At 36.9% G+C, this 14227-nt stretch overlaps 1 long non-coding RNA gene across 1 annotated transcript; it reads right to left on the bottom strand.

Annotated features, from left to right (window-relative positions):
* Positions 1–257: 257 nt before the first annotated feature.
* LOC114084799 (uncharacterized) lies at positions 258–11563 on the bottom strand. The gene is made up of 3 exons (XR_003581368.2): positions 11429–11563; positions 9736–9824; positions 258–8303 (listed from the first exon to the last, which is right to left on the bottom strand). It is a non-coding gene; the product is annotated as an uncharacterized lncRNA (long non-coding RNA).
* Between the last annotated feature and the right edge of the window lie 2664 nt (positions 11564–14227).

Raw genomic sequence — 14227 nt, 5'->3', positions numbered from 1 at the left:
AATGTTGACCCTGAAGGTAAAACAGGAACTGTTTAAGTTCAAAAATGATATTTCTCCTGATGGCTACTGTTCCACTGGACAACATGTACCAGAAACTGTCACAATTTAGTGCCACAAAGCGTCAAGAAACCCAGATCCTTTGTCCTTTGACACTAAAAGCCAATGTCAACACAGGCTTAGGAAAGGCTGCTTTTACCATCACAATTTATAGCATTAAATGAAAATTTCCCTTTCAAATAACAGATAACACAATGAAATTTCAGTGCATTCTCAGCCCATGCTGCTTTATTGCTAAAAATATACATATACACAGGTGCAGAGTTTCCAACTCTTAAAACAGTTCCTTTTTACATCAAGGAATAAATATCTTCTTCAAAACTCCCAAAGATGCATAGATTAAAAAGCAAGCTGCCTTTTGTAATACTTCAAACATATTCAATAAAATTCTTTTAACATCTTATAGACCAATGGTACAATGGAATATGTAGAATAGCACATAAATATAGTGGTCAAGTCCTGTACTTAGGGGACAGTAAATAAATTATTGATAATATACACTTAATATCCTGAACATTTTATTATGAAGATGAGTATGTGGTTTTAAAATAAACTCCAAGACTGAACTGTTTAAAGATTGAGATCACTGCCAGAATATCTTCCTGACCCTTGGGATAAAGAAAAAAAAATTTTTTTTTTGAGATTCTGGGGATTGGACCCAGGTACTCAGGCATGCTAGCCTGGTGATCTACCATTGAGCTACACACCAACCCTAAAATGTATTTTAATTGATGACACGCCACGCCATAGGAGAAAAACATTTTGAAAATCATAATCATAAGCCAACTATTCTTTTAAATGAGTAAAATTTAGTTTCTGGAGAAATTCGTTTGAATTTTCATTTTCCAAATAATCTAAATATGCTTAGTGAATAACAGGGAGAGTCTAGACCTTAAATCTTTATTGATTGGCAGACATGTTATCTGTAAGTGGCAAAGAACATTTACATACGGGGGATACACCTCACTTTCTATATTTCTGTAGAAAGCAAACATCTTAATGACAAACCTAAATAAATTCTGAACCACTGAAATCACCATTCCATTTAATACATCCCAAAGATATATGTAGCAAAGTCCTGAAGCAAATACGAAGTTGATTTCAATCATAGAACATGAAACCTGGAAGAGCCTAATGAAAATCATGTAGTCTTATCCTGAATTCTCTATTTAGGCTTCTTTCAGACATTATGAATTACATTTATACATTATTTCTTAGAATCACTAGGGTTACTACTTCTAGGTTCTTGTTTTCTTTTGCAACCCAGGGCCTTGCGTGTTAGGAAAGCACTCCACCACTGTGCTACACCCCCAGCCCTTATGCTACCACAATAAGCTGATGTTTTTTCATAAAATAAATGTCAAGATTATCATTATTTTTTAAAGAGAAAAGTTTTCACCTGTGTACCTGGGATCAAAAACTCTTAGGGAAGAAACTGCATTCTCACCAAGTCAGGCATAAAACTCTGATTATTAATAAAAAAGTTTTGAATACAGTAACAAGAAAGAAACTACATATCAGCAATTTCATAACTTTATAGATGAATGTCTCCCTTGCAGGATCCCTTATAGCTGATCAGTATCATCCAGAACAGTTGCTTAAAACATCTAAAATATGCGTATATTACTTTTTGTGATGTGATTTCACTATGGTGCCCACGTGGGCCTCAAAATCCCGAGCTCAAGTAATTTCCTCCCCTTAGTCTCCTAAGTAGTTGGAAGTCAGGTATGTGCCACAACACTTGGCTCAAGATACTAGTTTTTCTCCCCTCCCAGGAGGGGTGAATACTGGAGATTGAACCCAGAGGCACTTTACCACATCCCCAGCCCTTTTTATTTTTTTGATAGGGTCTAGTCAAATTGTTGAGTCTGAAATTGAATTTGTGATCCTCCTGCCTCAGCCTCCTGAGCTGCTGGGATTACAGGGGCGTGCCACCATGCCTGACTCAATAACTAGTTTTAAGAAACCCCAAACAGGTCTACATAAACCTTATCAGACAAACCCCATACCTTTAGACTGCACACTAATTCCCTACGTTGCTATCCTTTCTGAAACTCTGCACCTTTCTGATTATTATAGCCACTGCGGCTCATTCAACATGCTTAGTTTGTGTCTTGTTTTCAAACATGCTTGGGGGGGTCTATTGGGACTAGGAAAGAGGTGAGGGTAGGCAATGTTATGTCCTAATCCTGACTGTTTGAATGTCTTGTGGGTGCCCCTGTTTATCTTTGACTTCCCATTTTGAATGGAAGTAAGATAATTTTAATTAGAAAATTAAAACTAATAATTCAATAAATTCAAGCTATTGGTTTAAGTATCTATTGCTTCATTATTAAATGCATATATAAAATTACTAATAATAACCACATAACACTGAAAAATTTCAGTCATGCATTAGAATATTAGTATTCTAAAATCAGTATGGACCCACCACTATTGCTTATACTTTCAATCAGACCCAGCTTTAATAAACATGCAGAGTAAAACCCTTGATTCAGAAGAATTATGGAAAATAACAAGGAGACATGCAAAATTTCAACTGAAAATTTGAGTTAATAAAGTAATTGCTTAGAAATGCAAGCAGGTGCTCCAAATCTTCACAATGCTACTTCAAAAAAGAAGTCTAAGCATACACAAAAAGTTTAAAATTAGGACCACTTCAGTTATAAAAGGCTTATATGTAAATCCTGGCCCTTTTGGATAAAGAACCATGTAAAACCCTTAGATAAAGAAAAGAGAATTAAGAGATGCACAGTCTTATGTAGCAGTAAGTTTTCTTGGCCATTTATTGACAGCCATATCATAGAAAAACATGTAATATATGGGATGATGAAGAAGCTCTTGGGCAGAATAGTTTCTTTTCTGATTCACATTAATGAGCATTACCTGTACAGCTCCCTGGGGAAAAGTAGTTGAAGGGCAGAGCTAATACAATGTAAACTCAAGCATCAGTGCCCTGAAATTTAGCATAGCCCTCTGCTTTTAAAAACTATTAGCCAAGGGATTCTTCCAAATTGTATAATTAATAGCCAAGCAATGTTCTGAAAAAACTAGAAGCAATTTGCTTGCACCAACAGCACCATGAGAATGTAAACTCCTGAAGGCCAAGGGTCTCTTCATATTTTGCATATGACAGGTACATAGGAGTAAACATGAGACTACAATAACTTTGAAAAGCATTTAACCACATACTTTGAGACTACAAAAACTTGTAGCATACTTTAGCAGTTAGAACTATTAACAACATGGTTGTTAAGGATAATCTTGTAACTGTTTGAAATAAGTGTTGACATCAATGTAATTAGTAGCCATGTCCTCATGATCATGCAGATGTCTGAATATTGCTTGACTGTTCCAATGTCTAACATGGACTGACAGTATAGGACATTTAAAGAGAAGCTACAATCAATATAGCCCTTCCTTGTCCATTGGAGTTGCCATATAAGAATTAAAGATTCAAGTGATTCCGAAATCTATAATGCTTATCTTTTAGTCCCCCTGCCCCAGGAAAACAAAGGTACACAGACCTTTTCAGGGACCTTCAAGGTGCTAAATGGCCAAGCTTGGACATGAGGTAAAGTAAGTAAGAAGTCACCCTAGTTTCACTGTTACATCCTGAAGTGAGTTGTGCAATTCCTCAGATCAGGAAAGTAGTTTGCTAGGTTCTCCTTAAAAGAAGTAGTCAAAGGCCACAGGCATTGTCACAACTGCATTAAACAAGGTATCACAAAACCAATAGTCTTTGGCTATTCCCCAGTCCTCCTGCTTCTTACCTTTAAATCATAACTTCCTTAATCATAAACATGAGGAAAAGCAAGCTAAACAAGTTCTTGGCTTTTAAAAAATTTTTTAAACTCTAATCTCTCTCTCTCTCTCTCACACACACACACACACACTTTTCCTCTTTAAAAATGTACCCAGGAAGCCAAAAGAGAAAGGTGACAAAGCAGAAGAGAATACCATTCTATACAGTGAATACCTATTTTAACATGGAAAACCCAAAGCAAAAACCCCACCTTGACTTCACTGGGGCTGTAGAGTGCATTTGTTTCCATATTAAACACTAGAAGGATTTCACTTCAATAACTCCAACCCTCTGCTTTAAGAAACAAATAGGGTCTTTAACCTTGAAACATACACAAAAGTTATTTCTCATACAGATATAGTCATACATTCATACTGTTTTAATTAAAAGAAAGTACCTTTTATATGCTCTGTACCTAGATCATCTTTTTCATTTTGTTAACTCTGTTGATCACAGAGCCCCACAAACTCAAGTAGTAATCACTTAGTCTACTGTACAGCAAATGCAGTGTATTATACATGCAAAACCGTTATTGCTGCTAAAAGTCTACCTCTTGAAAATTATTAGTTCATTTTATGGCTTTTTAAAAATTTTTGCAACAGAAATTTCCTTTCCTATACACTGTGCTGTTTTATATTCTTTACCTTTTTCAGAGTTTTAAATTCTTTTCAGAAATGGATCTTCCCAGGCACAAAACTTTAAGTACACTATAGGGATCTAAACCTGGGTCCTCCAGAGATTTACTACTAAAATCTACTTATTATAGATTGCTTGTTCATGAGGATGCACCACATTAGAACAGTTTTGCATTTCCTAGCTTTCTAATGTAGAATCTGTGCTAATAAATCGTGGACTCTTAGTATTGAGATTTGAAAAACGCTTCAGAAAACTAACAATTCCCAGTTCTCAAGACGACGATTAGAGGTAGGAATTTCTTTTTACAAAAAACTATCTTTTGCTTTCAAAACAAAAATGACTGTTTTATTTCTATAAGGGAAAACAGAAAAAAGGGAAAGTTATCTGTGGCTTACTGTAACCAAGGGCAAGAGTCCACTTATTATTATATGGCAACGTAGGTAAGCTCCATTTAACTATGTTTCCAATGCTCATGAAAAGGTCTGGAATCCCATCAGTACACAATTTAGCAGATTCAGAAATAGAAGAGGCTGAAACAATCTAGGACACTCCCAAACCATTGATATTATTCTTGCATTAACACACATGCTGCTGACAGGATTAGCAAATAGTCTGCAGATTATATAAGCACTCAATGAAGCAATTACAGCATCTTAGTAGGACATGCAGAATGTAAAACTATTTGTAGATGTAAAAGGAGTAAGAATGAACCCAAGACATAATATGAAAACAGTATAAGAGCAAATTGACCTCAAATTAACAGCAACACAGAATCATGAAAATGGGGCCTCATTTTGACTTGAGGTTTTGTGAGATACAAGGCTAGCTGTTTCTAGCCAGCTCATGGAAAGCATTTATGTCCTCAAATACGATGTTTCTAATGGTGAACCCACATTTCTATTCATAAACAATTGTATTTGTCCTTAATCTCCTTTCCCCAGGGAGAATATCACAGATTCAGGTATTTATGGGAAGAAAAAAAAAGTCTTATATAGAGTTTCAACTCTTTTTACACTATTGGTTATTATCAATAACTCATCCTGAAGTTTAAAATTATTACTAGGATCATGCACTAACCCCTAACATGGCACTATAATATGCTACCAAGCACTAATGCTTACAAAACTATACACATCTCAAAATGGAAGACATTGGTGATTTTGTTGTTCTTAAACAACTTGTAACATTTGTCCACAAGTATTAAAATATACATATATATATTTCTATTGCACATATCCCGTTTTTGTTTGACTTTTCAAAGGATAAACTGCCAGCTAACATGGATGAGCAAAGCAAAGGAAGCACAAATGCAGATTGAAGCATTTCTAAAATTAAGTTTTTGCCATCAAGAAAGGGACCAACAGACCAGAGAAAAATGCAAATGTATTAAGTAAATACTGGGCAACTACAACTGGAATATGCCCATGTTGTTAAACGTCATCTAATGTCAATCATGTAAGATGTGGAAACATTTCCTTTGAAAGATATCATTAACACTGGTTCTCAGTTATAAGTTGAAAAAATGCTGAAGGAGGCAGGTCTGACACCTGTTCAAACAAGTGGATCAGAGTTGTTCCACTGGTGCTTATATCCCTTGCCCCATGACCCTACCCAAAAAGTTGCCAAGAAGACATGGGGGAGATGGATATGACACCTAGAAGGTACAAATTCTCCATGATGACATTCCCAACATAACAGTGGGATATATGTATATAGGCTTTCAGTCTTTAACAAGTCCAAAATAGTAAAGGAAAATATCAAGAAGTGGCATAAGGGGTTATTTAAAGAAAAATCTAAGTTACCTTTAACCAAAGTTATTTCTCTTATCTCTCTCAGTAAATGCTCTACATTAAAAGAAATTTTTTAAAAATTATATATATATATATATATTTTATCTACACTATGTATTTTGTGAAAAAGCTTTTTTATTCTAAATCAAATTAGTTCACCAATCTAATCATAACAATGCTCAACATTTCCCATTTTGGCAATTTCTATCACTCTCAATTTTTGGTAAATCTGCCCTGTGTTCCCAACATCATCGCACCCATGGCCCTCAGCAACCATTCCAGAAAACAAAGATGATCTAATTATACTACCTGTTCTTAATTTCATCTAGTAAGTTTAAAATTCTTTCTCTACTAAGAATCATTAATAAAGTGTCCATGCTTCTTATGAAAGGCTTGATATCATACAATGCTCCTGTTTGTTTGAAAGCAAGAACAGTTTTCCACTCTAGTCTTCATCATATAACTGTTAAAGGGGAAAAAAAGAAGGAAGATCCATATTTCTTGTTTTTGTTTTCTTTTTCCCCAAACCCTGAATTTCTTCTCAATCTATAATGAACGAAACACAAAATCCACATTTCTTAGTGGAACTATTTTTCTTATTTGAGGTTTTTTTTTCAGATCCTGAATTTCTTCTAAATCTACAATGAAACAACCAGTGGATTGACAACATTGGTTCTGAGATAGACCCACTCGGTAACGAGAAAGTCCAATTCCAACTGGGGAAATTTACCTGAGTCCCAGCTTTTTCAGTTTAACATTACACCTACCACCTAGAAAAATAAATCCAAGTACCCATCTGGGTTGAGAAAAGAGTTACTTGTGACTTTATAAAAAATGGAACTATGTAATGTAAAATTCCAAAAAAGTCAAATGGTGCTACATAAGACATTTTTCTTTTTCTTAGGAAAAAGGAGTTATATGGAAACTTCTCATTATCTTTTTCTTCTCTTCTATGTCCAAAGTTCAAAGCAGGTCATACTATAGGGTCCATCTCACCTTCTTATCTAAAAAACTACTCGTGCTACTTTTCTTCCAGTTTTGGCCACACGGAAAACTAACTCTACTGTGCTATATGACTCCAGAAAACAGGATGAATAAAACTGTAATACAGCAGCCTCTCATCTTAGGAAGGTGAACAGGGTTCCATCATGGACTCAAACTGGGTTGTTCGCTTTTACCATTCTTTTAACTAAATGTAAGCATGCACTCACTTAGCTGCTACACAATCTGGTCCTTCTGTAGAAGAATGAAAAAATTTAAAAAGAGCAAATGTTCCAAGACTTGAAAAAGTAAATAACAGGTTCTGTCTCCAGGAGAAAAACCCCTCCTTTCATCCAAAAATGTGGATTTACACATGTAAAAATATGTATTTGTACAGATTCTCTTTAGGTATCAGATATGAAATCAATCTTGATATCTTGTCTTTATGCTTCTTTATCATACCAAAGGGTTAACTGCAAAACTGGACCTTCATTTCTATCCAGTAAATCTGTCACAAGATGAACCAGGATATAGAGATATATGTAACTTTTTAACATCTTTTTCTTTTCAAATTACAACAAATATTTGGAATTTACTGCTGCAGTCTCAAATGTGCTTATCATAATAGTGGCCGAAACTGGAAGACATTTTTTTAAAAAACCTGAAGTCATCCAAACTTGCCATTTATTAGTCTTCTTGTTTGGAGCAAAAGGCTAAGAATTCACAAATACCACAACCTAAGCACCTGTTTCAAATTAAACGTCAGCCTTCAGCTTGCAAAATAATTTTTTGATAATTAAGCAAATTGCAGAAGACCCATCAATTGCTTTTTTTCTTCCGGGAGAAGTCAGCAGGATAACTGCACCCTAAGGGCTTCTTTCTGTGTTGAATTTGAAAGGTGGAACAAAAGAAAAGCAATCTTTTCCAATCTAAACCATGGAGGTAATGTGTAGAAAGGTATCCATATTTCAGTAGGGAAAGAGGCTGGATAAAAGAAGCAGGACTACCCGCTCTAGAAGACAACATAGAAATACCTAGAAATACAAAATAAATTAAAAATAGAAAGATTAGGACAGGTACTTCTTCTACATGAGCTTATTTTTTAAAACAATATTTAAAATATACATAAAAAAACTAATACTTTGGATTATACTTTATAAGAAAATGCCCAACCATCACACCAAATTCAATATTGTCTTTTTTTTTAAACTGGGGATTGAATCAAGAGGTACTTAATTACATCCCCAGCCCTTTTTATTTTCTATTTTGAGACAGGGGTCTCACTAAGTTGCTCAGGGTTGGACATTTTCTTATGATAAAGAATTTAACTGGCTTTGTCCTGGGAACCTTAAATTCTCAGAATTTAAAATCAGTGAGCCAATGGAAAGTAAACTCTATCTAAATAATCAATGGGTGAAAGAAAAAAATCAGAAATTAGAAAATATCTTGAGATAAATGAGAAAAAAAAAATACTAAAAATTTTCAGAGCTGAGCATATTTACGGACACCTATAATCCCAGCAACTTGGGAGGCTAAGGCAGGAAGATCACAAGGTCAAGACCAGCCTCAGAAACTTATTGAGGCCCTAAGCAACTTAGCAAACCCTGTCACAAAATACAGAGGGCTGGGGGATGTGGCTCATCGGTAAAGTGCTTCTGGATGCAAGCTCCCATATATAAAAGCAAAAACAAAATTTATGTATATAGTGAAAGTAACACTAAGAGGGAAATGTACAGCTATAAACATCAACATTAAAAAAGACCTAGGGGGCTGGGATGTGGCTCAAGCGGTAGCGCGCTCGCCTGGCATGCGTGCGGCCCGGGTTCGATCCTCAGCACCACATACAAACAAAGATGTTGTGTCCGCCAAATACTAAAAAAATAAATATTAAAAAATTCTCTCTCTCTCTACCTCTATCTCTCTCACTCTCTCTTTAAAAAAAAAAAAAAAAAGACCTAGGGCTGGGGAAGTAGCTCAGTGGTAGAGAGCTTGCCTAGCATGGGCAAGGCATGGTTTTGATAGCCAGTACTTTGAAAAAAATAACAATGAAATCTAAGTGAATACATTCTAAAACTTGCATAGTAATATTTATTTTTTAATCAGTTCATTTCCTTCCATCTAATTAAACCTATGTTTCTGATAGCCAATGAAAAATCATAGGTTAGGTAACTGATAAAATTTTTCCTTTTTAAATTTTTTATATTGCTTCTGTTAAAATACAGAATATGCGCCAGGAGTAGTGGTAGTCTATAGTCCCAGCTACTAGGGAGGCTGAGGCAGGAGAATCATTTGAGTCCATGAGTTTAGGGCCAGGAGGGCAACATAGCAAGACCCTGTCTTTTTAAAAAACAAGGATACATATATGTAAATAAAGTACTCAGCTATCAATAATTTATAGTCAATTTAATATTCACCTTTTGTTGCTGCTTAAATATTATTTGAAATGATTAGCCTACTGCTACTTACCGGCCACATCCTGAGTTCAGAATTTTGTTTTGAGATGAATAAAAAGCACCTAAATGTAAGGAAAGTGTTCATCCTGTGTGACAAGAATTCTGAAAAATAAAAATAACATTTAGGTAAGGATATAGCCATCACTGGTGCTATATGTACTACTGTAAAAAACTCACTAATACAGGGGCTGGGATTGTGGCTCAGCAGCAGAGCCTAGCATGTGCGAGGCCCTGGGTTCGATCCTCCAGACCGCACTAAATAATGAAGATATTGTGTCCAACTACAACTAAAAAATAAATATTTTAAAAAATCACTAATACAAACAATTCAGAAGAAACAATTAGCAAAAAGTTACTCTCTACTGCACTGGCACCTACTTTCAAAAGATGTCAAAACTCTTGAAGTGGTAGATTTATGAAACACTTTCCTCTTTTCCTGATGAGACTATCAAACTTTGTTCCTCCCCGGAAAATGTATAATGGTGCATAATATTTCCAGTAGTTTATAGTCATCTACTTAAAACCTTTGCTTTAGTATACATACACTCTCCTCTGTAAGAATGTTACATTATTTTCTTCTGGCCAGCTCTTTTTTCCTTCTCTTGGATGAAATGAAAAAACGGACAAAAGCAACAAAAAAGTCTCAATTAGAAGTGCTTCTTTACGCTATTTTCAGCTCTCCTAAATCCAGGACCAGCAAAGAGCACATAATCTATAAAAAACATTCATTTGTATTAATATTTCCATTTGAACTCGAGTCAACTAACCTGTCACAGTTTTAATAAGGCCTTACCAATTCAGAAACCCATTAGCAGAAACGCATGGAATTTAAATAAGATCCAACAGGGGTTATAACACTCCAAATTAGGAATAGATACCCCATAGAGTTAAAAAGGAAAAGAATACAAATGTCTGACAGTACTGATGCTATGCAACCTGAACACCTTACACAAATTACTTTCTAATAACATTGTCCAAACTATTTCTCTTTGTTTAAAAAAGCTCTGTAAACTCACTCCCTTACTTTTGGATCAGAAATCAACAGTGAATACCACTGTGACCTAGCTTCAGCCGAAATTAAAGCGTCATACAGCCATTATAAGACTTTCGAGGACAAGGACAAAGCTGCTTTCTCGGGATCATAAAAGTTTGGGAGGTAGGAGCAGAAGCGATTGGATATACTATAGGTTCGAGGGGATGTCTGAGATACACAAACGCTAATGAAAATCCAGGGGTAACCTGTTACACGAAATCTCAAGGTCAACGGGCTGGAGAAAAAAAATACTCAGGGCCACAAAAGGCCTCAAATGACACTGGAGCCTTAGACAACAGCGTGGGCACCAAGTCGTGAGACGAAAGATGAAAATAAATCAATAAAACAAAGAAATTCTTTAAAAAAAAAAAATCGGTGACCGACAATCGGCTGCCACGAAAGCCCAGTATGTGTGAAATCCCCTAGGAACAAACCGAAACACAATGGCAGGCAAAAGCAAGGCACAGGGAAGGGCGGGGAGCCGGGAGGAGGCTTGAACAAGTAGACTGAGGGACACACCGGGACGGCGGTGTGGATTGCCCTGGGGCGGCCAAGGATGGCAATTCCAGCTTGGAAGTGCTCTGTTACCAGCAGGCTCCCGCACACACGGTGCCCGGACGGCTGGGCAAGACACAGCCTCCTTGTCCCCTCGTAGTCTCCCTTCTCGGCTCACCTCACATGGTCCATCAGACGCAGTCGGCTTCCCGGGGGCCTGCACGCCCCCGGCCCAGAGGCCAAACGGCCAAATGGCCGAGGCGCTCCTCACTCCGCCATCTTCGCTTCTTCTCACGTCTGCCAACCCAGCGACGGGCGGCTCCCACAATCCCCGCCCCCTCCTGAGTATTGATTGGACAACGGCTTGCTTTCTCGCGCGCGCGTTAGTCTTCCGCCACAGGTTGGCTGAAATGCACGTCAATCAATGCGTTCTTCCCTCATTCGATCTTTTTTTTTTTTGATAGATTAGGTCATTGGATTGAGGTAATTGGGGAAAACGCCTTTGTAATTCATTTTTTAGGAATGTAAAATTATTTCCGCGAAGAAGCAGTGACACATCTTACTGAGATAGTGTGATTAAAGGTGTGACTATTTTAAGCTACTGTTAGGTTAAACTATAGTACTAATGATTTCATTCTCAGATCCCAAGTTTATTAATTCTAGGCGTTAACACAACACTTAGGGAAACAATGGTTCCACTTGGTCTCTGGCTTTGATCCAGTTACACTTTTTTTTTTTTTTTTGACCAGGGATTGAACCCAGAGGGGTTCAACCACCGAGCCACATTCCCAGCCCCATTTATTTATTTATTTATCTATTTATTTATTTAGAGGCAGGATCTCGTTAAATTGTTTAGGACCTTGCTAAATTGCTGAGGTTGGCCTTGATTTACGATTCCTGCCTCAGCCTCCCGAGTTGCTCGGATTATAGGAGTTGTGCCACCGCGACCTGCGATCCAGTTGCATTCTTAAAAAGCCTAAATGTTGGCAATTGTTCCCAGCTTATATGTTGTCTTTAGATTAGGAACACATGGGGCTGGGGCTGCTGCTCAGTGGCAGATCGCTTGCCTAGCATGTGTGAGGCACTGGGTTTGATCCTTGGCACCGCATAAAAATAAACATAAAATAGGAGCATTCTGTTTACAACTACAAAATAATTTTAAAAACAAAAAAATTAAAATTAAAAAAATAAAAGATCAGGAACACAGCAAGGACATGGACTCCCACCGTTTCTATTCAACTTATTCTGTTCAACTTTGTAGTAGAGGGGGTAGCCAGTAGGAATAAATAAAGGTAGAGAAACATAAGACATCCTGATTGGGAGAAATAAAACTGCCTTTATTCAGAGATGGAATGATCCTTTGTAGAAAATAATAAGGAATCCACAACAACCAAAACTTGTATGTTTGTCACGGTCCCAGCATACAAATCAGTATAAGAAAGCCAACTGTATTTGTGTTTACCAGAGACTGAGACAGGAGAATGGCGACTTCAAAGCCAGCCTCAGTAAAAGCAAGGTACTAAGCAACTCTGAGACCCTGTCTCTAAATAAAATACAAAATAGGGCTCGGGATGCAAACCCGGAGCTTCACACATGCCAGGCAAGTGCACTACCGCTGAGCCCCAGCCCCAGCCCTTACTCCTCATCCTTTTTAAAAATTTTATTTTGAGGCAGGATCTCCATTTCACCAGGCTGGCCTTAAATTTAGGATCCCCCTGTCTCAGCTTCCAGTGAGCTGAGACTAGAGGCCTGTGCTACCACTCCTTGCTCAGGACAGCCACTTTTGAAAAAGAACAAAGTTGGAGGAATTCACTTCCTAGTTTCAAAAATGACTACAAAAGCTATAGTAATCAAGATGATTTAGTACGGTCATAAGGATAGGCAAATAAGTCAATGGAACAGAACTGAGAGCCCAGAAAGAAACTGTTAATTTTCAACTAAGATAATACTTAGGGGAAAGGATAGTTCTCTTCAATAGAGGATACTGAAAGAACTGATTGATAATAAAATCAGTTTATTAAAATATCTCCATGATTGCTCAAGATAGCCACTGTCCCAAGCCCATGTCCTCTTTATTGCTTCACACACTCAGGATCCTCCCACATCTGCCCTTTATCCAGCAACTGAAGGGTTACAGCCCAGCAAAGCAAAGGATCTCCAGGACCCTGCTTTAACCTTTTTTTTTTTTTTTTCTGATTAGTCATTGCAACATTAATTGTAAAATATTTTCAAAATAAATTCCAGACACAGGTGTTTTTTCTTCCTTGGGTGCAGACAACTAGAAAAGAACCAAATGCAAAATATATGATGTCAACTCTGACAATACAGACTACATCTCATTCATTTCCTTCTAAAAACCACCTCATTTCATGTTTAGAAATTGTGTGTTCCTAAAAGAAAAACAAACTTGTTTATCAGCTCCCATTTTTGTAAAATATTATTACTACTAAGACATACTTTTTTTTTTAAGAGAGAGACAGAGAGAATTTTAATATTTTATTTTTTAGTTTTCGGTGAACACAATATCTTTCTTTGTATCTTTAGTTTTCCGCAGACACAACATCTTTGTTTGTATGTGGTGCTGAGGATCGAACCTGGGCCGCACGCATGCCAGGCGAGCGCGCTACCGCTACCGCTTGAGCCATATCCCCAGCCCAAATTGCGGGGGGCTGGAGAGGCTGCAGATATAGCTTAGTGATAAAGCACTTGCCTACCATATGCAAGGCCCTGGTTTTGATCCCCAATACTGCAATTAAAAAAAAAAAAAGACATTCTTTAAGCATTTCTATCAAGATCTAATTTTGGGGATATTGTTCCTAATTTGAATAGTTCTAGTTATTAGGAACTTCTTCCTTAGAATAAACTAAAATCTGTCACCCTTTTATTTCTATCCACCATTAAATTCAATTAAATTTTATATATAATACTTATAGCAGGCACCAATTTAATCCTCACAGCAACCCATGAGGTTGGTATC

The sequence above is a fragment of the Marmota flaviventris genome, chromosome 2 (assembly GCF_047511675.1).
Source record: "Marmota flaviventris isolate mMarFla1 chromosome 2, mMarFla1.hap1, whole genome shotgun sequence".
Lineage (NCBI taxonomy): Eukaryota > Metazoa > Chordata > Mammalia > Rodentia > Sciuridae > Marmota > Marmota flaviventris.
The sequence above is the reverse complement of the archived record's forward strand: the minus strand, read 5'-3'. Positions and strand labels throughout refer to the sequence as shown.